The sequence below is a fragment of the Mirounga leonina genome, unplaced genomic scaffold (assembly GCF_011800145.1).
Source record: "Mirounga leonina isolate KUSES-001 unplaced genomic scaffold, KU_Mleo_1.0 Mir_97, whole genome shotgun sequence".
Lineage (NCBI taxonomy): Eukaryota > Metazoa > Chordata > Mammalia > Carnivora > Phocidae > Mirounga > Mirounga leonina.
The window spans coordinates 4,970,935-4,982,234 of NW_023270889.1; positions in this window are offsets into that span (position 1 = coordinate 4,970,935).

Below are 11,300 nucleotides of genomic sequence, written 5' to 3' on the forward strand. Positions count from 1 at the left end.
GTGTCAGACTTAGTAAACTTGTATAGAACTTCTGTCATCTAAGACCTTTCTGCCTAACCTTTACTCGTCTCTCCTTCCCACAGATCAGACCAACACTATGATATTACAGCTCCCCCAGCCTCCTCCAGCTCTGTTTTCCATCACAGGCATTTTCCCTGATAAATCTCTAACATGCTTGATTCTGTCTTGGTGCCTGCTTCTCAGATGATCTAGATTAACACTTGTGGTTCCAAGGGTGGTCCAAGAAAAGAGTTGGTAAGATTGAGATTCAAGACTTTATCCACTGTCCTGCAGGTGAAAAGGACACCATTGTGGTTGGTAGGTGGGCGTGGGAAATCCCTGGAATATGACAGCAGCTTAACCACTAAAGACCTTGAAAGAATATCTTAGTAGAGAAAAATGACCTTATGGGCAAAATAATGAAAGAATTTAAAACATATAGGGGAGAGGGAAGTCCAGAAATACAGTGGATTTTGCTGGTTATTGAAAAGTTGTACTAATCACATGAAGAGGGAAAATGAGAGATTAAGGGCCTTTGAAACGCAGGCTTGATTTTGATGGCTATTCATGAGAACCAAAGACCCTAACAAAAAGTCCTTGTCCTCTGCAATGGAAGAGGAGCTTGCCGAGCAGCAGGCTGAGGATCTTACTGTTAAAGTTGTAGAGCTGTAGAGACATTATGTGCATGGCAAAAGCAATTCTACTATGTGGACATAAAGGCTCTGATGGGAAAGCCCGGAGCCTGTAATATAAGATGTTAACATCTGGCTGGATGCCCCTATAGAGGTTGGGTCTGCAGCTCCTCTGAACTCCCTAGGCTTGTCGAGGTGATCCACCCTTCCAAAGTTAAGAACTAGCACTTTTACTGTGCTAGAATATCCTGCAGAGACCTCCTCATTGCAAGGCAACAGGCATCTGCTTCAGAAACTGCCTCCATGTTCTGTCCTGACTGCCAGGCCAAAAACTAAGATTAAATTTCAGCATGATGTGAATGGGATTTGTGCTAAGCTTGATATAAGAAAAAGATATTACACATCAAAAGTTAACTCATATGTAGCAGCAGGAGTGAGAATACCTGTTATAAATTTTGAGAGTGCTTAGTAAGGCTAGATAACCAAGAATTCTGTGACGTGGGCTCACTTTCTCAAGACACAGGATCTAACTCCTTGGCAAGGACTCCAGAGGACAAACTTGCTGCTGGGATGACTTAGAAGTCTGGACAAATTGATGGCTGAAATTCAGAAAAGTATAAATGCCTGAGTTTCCTTGGTAGACAGCAGAAGTATTAAAGAAGCTGAAGGAAGTAAGCATGCTGGAAGAGATATATTATGTGGGGCCAGAAGACCCTGCAGAAAATATGTTCCATGAGAAAGCCAGAGGAACACATTATCCACCAAATCCATGAAGAATGTGCTCATAAAAGTTGCACCAGCATCACTAAGAGGTTCAGTGGTAGCTTTTCTATGCAGGTCAGGGGTAATGTTAGGGGAGGCCATTGTAGAGCTAAGTTATCACTATCCATGGAGATGTAGCCACAAAATAATAAAAGCCAGGTGGGGGCACCAAAATATCAGAATCCAGGAGGCAGCAACCACTGTAATGACCAATAAAATTGGATGAACAACCAAGAAGACTCAAATCAAAGGTAAGTTGTGGAGATGGTTGACTATTGTTCTCTAGGCGCAAAATAAATGGATACACACACTGATGCTGCTTAACACCTGCTGATAACCCAAAAAAGGCAAGAATGAAGGAGTAAGACAGAAACACCAGGAAAACATCAAAATTCCTTGCCCTTTGCCAGACTTGAGCAAGTTTTGGTTATCAGATCTAGTATTGATGGAAGAGGGGGCCAGGTCCCTAGGAGAAAGGGGATTGTTGTAGTCAGCTTGTAAACAAGTGACTGGTTCATCCACTCAAGGTATAGTTCTGTATCAGAAGCTCAGTGTCAGTTCTGTTGCTGAAAATTTGGACGTTTAGATGTAGCAGTACCTGGATTAGCCTTGGCAAGTAAAATCCATATCAGCCACTGTGGTCTTCTCATTCATATGACCACCATGCCTGTTCTGGGTGTTCAATGATGGAGAATGGTTAAAGTCAACTGGCAAGTCATCTGTCTGTCTCTTCCAATGGTGAATTCCTTCAGTTGGTCATTAACAGATGAGACAAATATCCCACACTTTAGGTGCTCTTTTGCATGTACATGAACTTGTCTCTACCCTAGACTTCCTTGTGTCTCATCCTTCTGGCCTTTTCCTTCCAGGTCCTTGTTCAGATGGCCAGACCTTTGGCTCTTGCTCAGAAATATATCTATATTCTTATTTCACTCCACTCACATACAAAATAGATAATGAGGCTCATTAGATACATGGCTCAAAGCTCTCCCCATTGGTAAGTTTTTCCTTGCTATTATCTTTCAAGGGCACACCTGAATGAGGTGTAATTTATCAACTACCTAATTATGGCTTGTACTCATGTAACAGACCAACCCATCAGTAAACCAAAATTAGGCTTACAGTTAAAAAATATTTCATGGTCTTATAAGTATTATAAATACTCATCTATTCTTCTAGTTCGTCCAAGAAGCATATTCTAAGATGGGATTAAGTGTGTAAAGATGGTATTACACAAGAAATGCCTGAGTCAGAGAAAATAATCCCTCATGCTTCCTCCTCCTGCCGCCCCAGCTGCACACAAATGCACGCACATCCCAAGGACACCCAGTACTGGTGTTTGTGCTTTTAGCCCACTCCAGTCCTTTAACTTCTGGTATCTCCTCTGTACAGCTTCCCTGCCACCCTGAAATTAGCTGGAGTGTGGAAAGTGTGGAAGGGAATACCTCAAACATTCTCCGAAAGGAGAATTCCCACTCAACTCTGACCAATTTCTGAGTGTTCTCATCCTGCCCTGCTGCTCTAGCACCTTGCACAGGGCTTGGCGTAAGGTGGCTGGAAGGATCTGGAAATTGAATTCCCCAAAGGTGGGTCTCTTCAAAACTACTGTTGTATAAGAATTTCCAGAAATTATTGAGGAGGGAGCAGAAAGGGCCCAGAGAATGAATTATGTCCTCAGCTTTGTGCCAGGAGCTCAAGCTTCAGTGTGGGGAGCTCATTCAGCTAGGGCAGTTTCAGATGTGTTTCAGAAGCTATTCTGCTCCTGAAAAATGGCTCACAACCACAGCATGCTAGGCTATGGGGTTTCCTTCACTGGCCCTCAGAATCTACACATATCCCAAGTTTTCTTTCACTTAGTATAAGGCATTTGGATTATTTTCACTTGAGGGTAAGTATTAAAAGGCTGCTATAAACATCCATATACATTTCATTTTATATTGTACATATACCTAGGAGTGGGGTTAAAAAGTCATATGGTAAGTGTGTGCTTAACTTTTTTTTTAAAACAATGGTTTTCAAGTAAACATTGTTTGGAAGCTGCTGCAAATACTTCCTGAAATACTCTCAGTCTATGTTTCTTAAAAGATTGCAGACTGATCCCCTTCATAATATTTTAAGTACAAGGAAACCTCAATTCCTTGTTTGCACTTATCATATTTTTACCTTTTGACTGGCTTTACCCATTTATTCTGCCCCAAACCCCTGCCTCTGGTAACCACCAACCTGTTCTCTGTATCTGTGAGCTATTGGTTTATTTGTTTAGATGCCACATATGAGAGAGATCATAGGGTGTTTGACTTATGTCATTTAGCATAATGCCCTAGAGGTCCATCCATGTTGTTGCAAATGGCAAGATTTCATTCCTTTTTTATGGCTAAGTAATATTTCATCGTATATATAGACCATGGTTTCTTTATCTATTCATCCATCCATGGGCACTTATGTTCTTTTGTAATTTGGCTATTGTAAATAATGCTTCAGTGAACATGGGCATGCATCTGTCAGAATTAGTGATTTCTTTTTCTTCAGATGAATAGCCATGAGTGAAATTTCTGGATCATATCGTAGTTCTATTTTTAATTTTTTGAGGAATCTCCATACTGTTTCCATAGTGGCTGCACCAGTTTGCATTCCCACTAACAACCAACACTTGTTATTCCCTGTCTTTTTGATCATTGCTACCTAACACATGTGAGGTGATAGCTCACTGTGGTTGTGATTTTCATTTCCATTATAATTAGTGTTGTTGAGCATCTGCTCATGTACCTGTTGGCCATCTGTATGCCTTCTTTGGGGAAATGTCTATTCAGATCTTCTGCTCATTTTTCAATTGGATTGTTAGCATTTTTTTTTTTTTTGCCATTAAGTTGTATGAGTTCTTTTTTTTTTTTTTTAAGATTTTATTTATTTGACAGAAAAAGACACAGTGAGAGAGGGAACACAAGCAGGGGGAGTGGGAGAGGGAGAAGCAGACTTCCCGCTGAGCAGGGAGCCCAATGCGGGGCTCGATCCCAAGACCCTGGGATCATGACCTGAGCTGAAGGCAGACGCTTAATGGCTGAGCCACCCAGGCCCTCTGAGTTCTTTATATATTTTAAATATCAGCCTCTTATCAGATATATGATTTGCAAATGTTTTCTCCCATTCAGTAGTAGGTTGCCTTTTCACTTTTTTGATGGTTTCTTTTGCTGTGCAGAAGCTTTTTAGTATTCTATAGTCCCTGTTATTTATTTTTGCTTTTGTTGCTTTTCCTTTTGGTGTTAGATTAAAAAAATAATAATCTCTAAGGCCTGTGTCAAGGAGTTTACTGCTTGTGTTTTCTTCTAGGAGCTTTATGGTTTCAGGGCTATGTTCCAGTATTTACTCTATTTAAAGATAATTTTTGTATACAGTGTAAGATGGTGGTTAAGTGATCAAGTTTGATTCTTTTGCATGTGGCTGTTCAGTGCCCCAACACCACTTATTGAAGAGACTGTCTTTTCCTTATTGTATATTCTTGGCTCCTTTGTCATAAATTAATTGATTATATATGTATGGCTTTATTTCTGGGCTCTCTATTCTGTTCCATTGACCTATATGTCTGTTTTTATGCCAATATAATAGCCAATATAATGCTGTTTTAATAAGCTCCATGCCCAGCATGGAGCCCAAGGTGGGGCTTGAATTCATGACTCTGAAATCAAGACCTGATCTGAGATCAAGAGTCAGATGCTTAACCAATTAAGTCACCCAGGTGCCCCATAATACTGTTTTAATAACTATAGCTTTGCAATATAGTTTGAAATCAGGGAGTGTGATTCCTCCAACTTTGTTCTTCTTTCTCAAGATTTTTTGACTATTCATGGCTTTTTGTGGCTCCTTACACATTTCAGGGTTATTTGTTCTATTTCCTTGAAAAATGACACTGGAATTTTGATAGGGATTGCACTGAATCTGTAGATTGCTTTGGGTAGTATGAACATTTCAATAATATTAATTATTCCAATCCATGAGCACAGAATGTCTTCCCATTTATTTGTGTCTTTTTTTATTTCTTTTATTAATGTCTTTTAATCTTCAATATATAGCTCTTTTACCTCTTTGTTTAATTTTATTCTTAGGTATTGTATTCTTTTTGATGTATTTAACTTTTTAGAAGGAAATGGCCCCTCTACACCCAGAATCCTTGTATAGTAGAACTCCAGGCCTTTCTGGGCTAACAGTATATGTGAAGGAATTCTAATCTAGGATATTGGGATGATAACGAAGCTACTGGAGTGAAAGAAGTAGCAGATATAAAGGATGAATAATGGATAATTCTTTTATGGGTGAAATTGAGAACAAAAATGGATGGGGTTCATTGTAAAATGAAAAGTTTAACTTGTCTTATCTCTTCAGTGACAGAAATAAGGATAGCTAACTATAGTTATTTTTGGATGTGTGAGAGGAAAAAAAGAGGGTTTTTTCATAGCTTCTCACACTGTCTGCATCCACTAAAGATGAATGATGCAGCTGAGATTAACAAAGTACCTTGCATAGAATACTGAAGGCATAGAATATTTCTTGCTGTGGAGAGTAAGGATAAGGATTGATTATGGATAAATCAAAGAGTAGAAGGTGTTATAAGACCCTAAAATATTTAGACATCAAACATTTTTTAATGGGAAAAATCAGCAAAGATATAGAGGAAAGCAGAACAAAACAGACAGCAAGAGTCCTGGTAAGTAATCAGTGGCCAAGAGATCTTCAGGAGTTCAAGGCTGCACAAAAACTCCTAATACTACTAATCTGGATACCAATTAGGATTCATGCCACCTTTCTCAGACCTAGAACATATTTTCTGACTGCTGTTAAGGTTTACCTAACCCAAACATTGAAACAAACAGATGCAGCAACTAATGATAGCCAATATTGTCTTTGTGTATGTAGATGATAGAGCAGGAGCTCTGTTCTACATTCAGAGGTGTGCATGCTTCAAATCTTAGTCCTGCCACTCTTAGCTCTATGGCTTGGATCTTGTTACTTCAATTATCTCATTCTGTGTTTACTTATCTGTAAAACTGGAATAGTGATATCTACCTCAAAGTATTAATGCAATAACTAGGTGAAATAACATAAACAGAACCATTTTTCAATAAATATCACTTCCTTGAATTATCTCAAAATATTAACATGATTGAAGTACTAATTTCTAGAATTTCCAGTACTAAAATCCAGAATTTCTGTTTGGAGTGTTTGTAGACCCCAGTCTGGATGGAAGCTTGGAGGCTAGGAAACTTCTCCTGGGGCTGTGTTTCTATAGCAAGCATACTGTTTTTTTCACAGATGTTATATTTATTTGGGTTCTCTTTGATGGGTTGCATAGCTAGAAATAAGAGGGAGTGCTAAAGCATCACTCAGTCTGCAAGCCTCCCGTTGGCATTGCTATTGATGATAAAGTTTGTTGCTTGGTGAAATGGGCCATATCTCACTATTTTTATAGACCCTAGCTGGTAGTAAATGAGTGTAGCTGTCAAAGCTGATGGTTATAGTTATACTGCATGGTTGCTGAGAGCCCAGGCTGGTGACAACTATTAAATCATCCTGTAGACAAAGATTCCAAGGGGAAGATGGTAGGTCAGAGGGCTGCTTATTAAATCTCTGAGATCATAGTTTTCTGTGTCTCACTGGAATTCACAAGCCTCAATGACTATAGCTAATAGGCCTGTATATTCTCCACAACCCTTTCTAGGAGCATACAGAAGAGTGAGTGAGCAATCTCTGACTGGGATTCTGTTTTATGAGCAGTCCTTGGGTCTTTGTATATACACTCATAAGGTAAGAAATTCCCCCTCTGAAAGCAAATCACAGGCTCTACAGTATATGGTCAAAGTTTAACTTCAAAATGAGATAAAAACTGTCTTGTAAAACCTATGTGTAGAATTTGAATGAATCAGACATTTGGGAAAATCTGAGTATCAAGGAACAGTTTACCAATCCTGCCCCAGGAAGAAAACAACTGTGATAATACAGAATCTGAATTTTATCACTTATCTGCAAGGTTAGCTTTTTAATAAGGATTGTGTATTATAAAAGAAAACTGGGTGGCTCAGCTGGTTGGCTGTCCAACTCTTGATTTCAGCTCAGGTCTCTATCTCAGGGTGGTGAGTTTAAGCCCTACATTGGGCTTCACACTGGGTGTGGAGTCAGCTTAAAAAAAAAAAAAAAGAAAGAAAAGGAAATACTCATATACACATACATTCATGCCATTTAAGGCTTTGTAATAGGGGCATCACAGGGTAATTGAGCAGGAACTAGGAGTTGTGTGCTTAACATCTAGTTGCCTATAGCAACCAGAAGAAAATACCTAATGTTTCAGGGATTTTGTTCTACTTTTATTGTTGCCTTGGGGCAATTGACCAATTCTGGTGCTTTCATAAATAGATTGTAGACATTTTTGACCTTTCTCCTTTGCCCCTTTTCCTCTTCCTTATCTTTCTGATATGAAAAGTCTTTTTTATGATACTTCCTGATTTTTTCCAGTTTTCTCAAGCAAGATTTTAAAAATCCTTAAAATGAATTGGATTATTAAGTGGATGTGACTCAGAAGTTTGTCATCGTGATGTCTGCCAAACTGTTTAGGCTTATTTAATAGGCTAAGCAAATATCCACTCACTTTTTCCCCTCACTATTTCATGAATCTCCCCCCTGAAACTGAGCTCGGTTATGATGATGAATGATCCCAGGTAAAGGAGTATGGCCAGCTGTATACAATGAACTTCAAAGGAACATTCAAAATACATTTCAATGCATTTAAACTCCTGTTTATATTAGTAATAACTGGATGTCTGGATAATTTTTCTTAACGAGTATATAGTCTTTCTCTGTTGATAGTTTTCAACTTGTTCCGATTGATTTTCTCTTTTCCATTCATTATAGTATATTTTTAAAGACCTTTTCAGGGGTGCCTGGGTGGCTCAGTCATTAGGCGTCTGCCTTTGGCTCAGGTCATGATCCTGGGGTCCTGGGATCGAGCCCCACATAAGGCTCCCCACTCGGTGGGAAGCCTGCTTCTCCCTCTCCTACTCCCCCTGCTTGTGTTCCCTTTCTCACTGTGTCTCTCTCTGTCAAATAAATAAATAAAATCCTTAAAAATAAATAAAAATAGATAAAGACCTTTTCACTTTACAGTATACCTTTTTTTCTTAATCTACAACTACATTTTTGGATTTCTTGCATGTAGCCAAAATATCACTTATCTTTGAATCCTAAGAACTCATCAATTCCTAACCCATTAAGGATACGCAACTGATTTTTGACTAGTATTTAAATCAATTAACAAAATAATTTGATATTTTATCCAAAGGAAATGCAAATTCAAAGCAATAATAATAACAACTCATCAAGGTTTCATTCAAAGTAATATTCAATTATATTTTGGTCAATTATTTCTCAATTAAATTATGACACTGAACCTTGTTAATTGATGACAGCCCACTGAGCAAAGTTGAGAATGTTGAAAGGAGAGGTTTGCATTGGTGAGAAATTAGAATATTATCTTTTGCATAGTACAGTGATGAGCAGTTAATGAAGAATAGGGTTGCTTTCAGAAATACGAACAGAAATCTGACTAATGTACTTGCTTATTTTCTTCCTTTCTATTACATCTGGTACCAAGATGATGTTCATGGTGCACTATCAACGTCACAGTGGCTGGGTATTGTTGCTGTTGTTATTTTGTAGTAGCAGTAACAATGGACTCAAACCAGTTCATCTATATTCTCTTCCTCTGTATGGTTTGTGACCAGAGGAGATAGTGTATGAGATTAACTATATAGACTTTGCCCACAGATAGAACAAATCTAAATGTTCAAAATAGCATTCAAATAGTGACCTCACTCTTATCTTGTAAAACCAAGACAATGATTTTGACTATGTATCAATTCTCTTTGAAAATAGTGCTCATAATGTTATGGCTTTAGAAGAAAATAAGCAAATGAATAATAAATTTCAGTACATATAAGGAGTACAATTCTTAAAATGCCGTAAGAAACACTGAAGACATGATCTATTAGGAAAATATTTGGAATACTTATACAGGCAATGGGTGAATTGTTTGAATTCACAGAGTCTACCTAAGCCCAATCTAATAGAAATATTATATTTATTACGTATAATATATATTATATATGCATATAGGAAGAGCAGAATAGAAATATTATATGTATATATGTAATATGTATATAATAACACAATAGAAAAATAATAGAAATATGATTTGAATAAATAAGTCTCAGAAAATATACAAATGCACAAACAAATAAACGGTAAATTCTACTTAAAACTAAAGGACTACAAAACAAATCAGAAAAGTGATTTTTTAAATCTGTAAATATGTTGTCAAAAAATATATTTGGTATTATTTCTTATAGGAAAGAAATACTTTCATACTTTGTTGGTAGGAGAATAAACTGGTGTCATATGTTTGGAGAGTAATCTGATATTTAACAAAACCAAAGTCCACACAGATTTTGACATATTTTTAGTGATTCATTTCATAGTCATTCTTACAAAAGAACACCACGATACAATAAACCTTATGTCAGCATTTTTAGTTGTTGGAAAAACCTGAAAATATCTTCAATTTCCACCAATTAACCCAGTTAGGTCCTAGGTTTTGCCTGTCCCCTTGCTGGTTTTCTGTTAGCTTAGCACTTGCCACTCTTAAAAATATCCTGGTTAGGTGATAAATTATGTGGTCACTCCTCCAATATGGAAATAGTTAATTTAATTATGAAAGAGAGTACAGCACTCAAGGATGTAACTTTCCATTTTATACCTTTCTATACTATTTGAATTTTTGCCATGTGTATTTACTACTTTTTTTCTTAGAATCTTTTTTGTAAAGTGTGTGAAACTTATTCTCTGAAATTCAATGAATGGGAATAAACTTTTTTTTTAAGATTTTTATTTAGAGAGAGAGAACACGTGCATGCAAGCAGGGGAGGGGCAAAGGCAGAGCGAGAGACAGAGAATCTCAATCAGACTCCCTGCTGAGCGAGGAACCTGACATGACACCGGGCTCAATCCCATGACCCTGAGATCATGACCTGAGCAGAAATCAAGAGACGAACACTTAACCGACTGAGCCACCCAGGCACCCCAGAGAATAAACTTTTTTATATTCCTACACAAACTATTGAGAATCACTGTTTTTATGGTTACTTTCAGTGGAGATAAAAATCCCTGCTGAACCTTGAGATACTAATCCTCTGATTTTGATGCAGACAAAATTCTAGTGAATTAGCTTTTAACTGTTTTATGAGGAACTGTGGTTTATTCTGTATAAGACAATATCAAAATCTCTTAGTTTGGTGTTAGTATAATGTTTGTGGATTTCATAAGCAGTGTGTTAATATTTGCTGAATGAAGAAATTTTATGCCTGAAACAATGTTCTTTTTTTTTTTTTTTTTTTTTTTTAGATTTTATTTATTTATTTGACAGAGAGAGAGAGAGAGGGAACACAAGCAGGGGGAACAGCAGAGGGAGAGGGAGAAGCAGGCTTCCCGCAGAGCAAGGAGCCCGATGCAGGGCTCGATCCCAGGATCCCGGGATCATGACCTGAGCCGAAGGCAGACGCTTAACCGACTGAGCCACCCAGGCGCCCCTGAAACAATGTTCTTAATTTGAGCTTAGGTCATTTAGTGCTAAGTACTATGCTGAAAATCAGAAGACATAATTAAAAAGAAAGTCTCAGCAACCCTTTAATGTGAAACAGACTAGAATTGAAAAGGATAAAATGGCAGGGAGGCTCTTTCACAAGCCTACATATTGTTAAATGTGCAGGTGCCAGAATTGGGTTGCTAGTGCTCAAATCCTAACTCTTACCACTTGCAAGTTATGTGACTTTGGGCAAATTAGTTAACTTCTCTATATCTGATATTCTT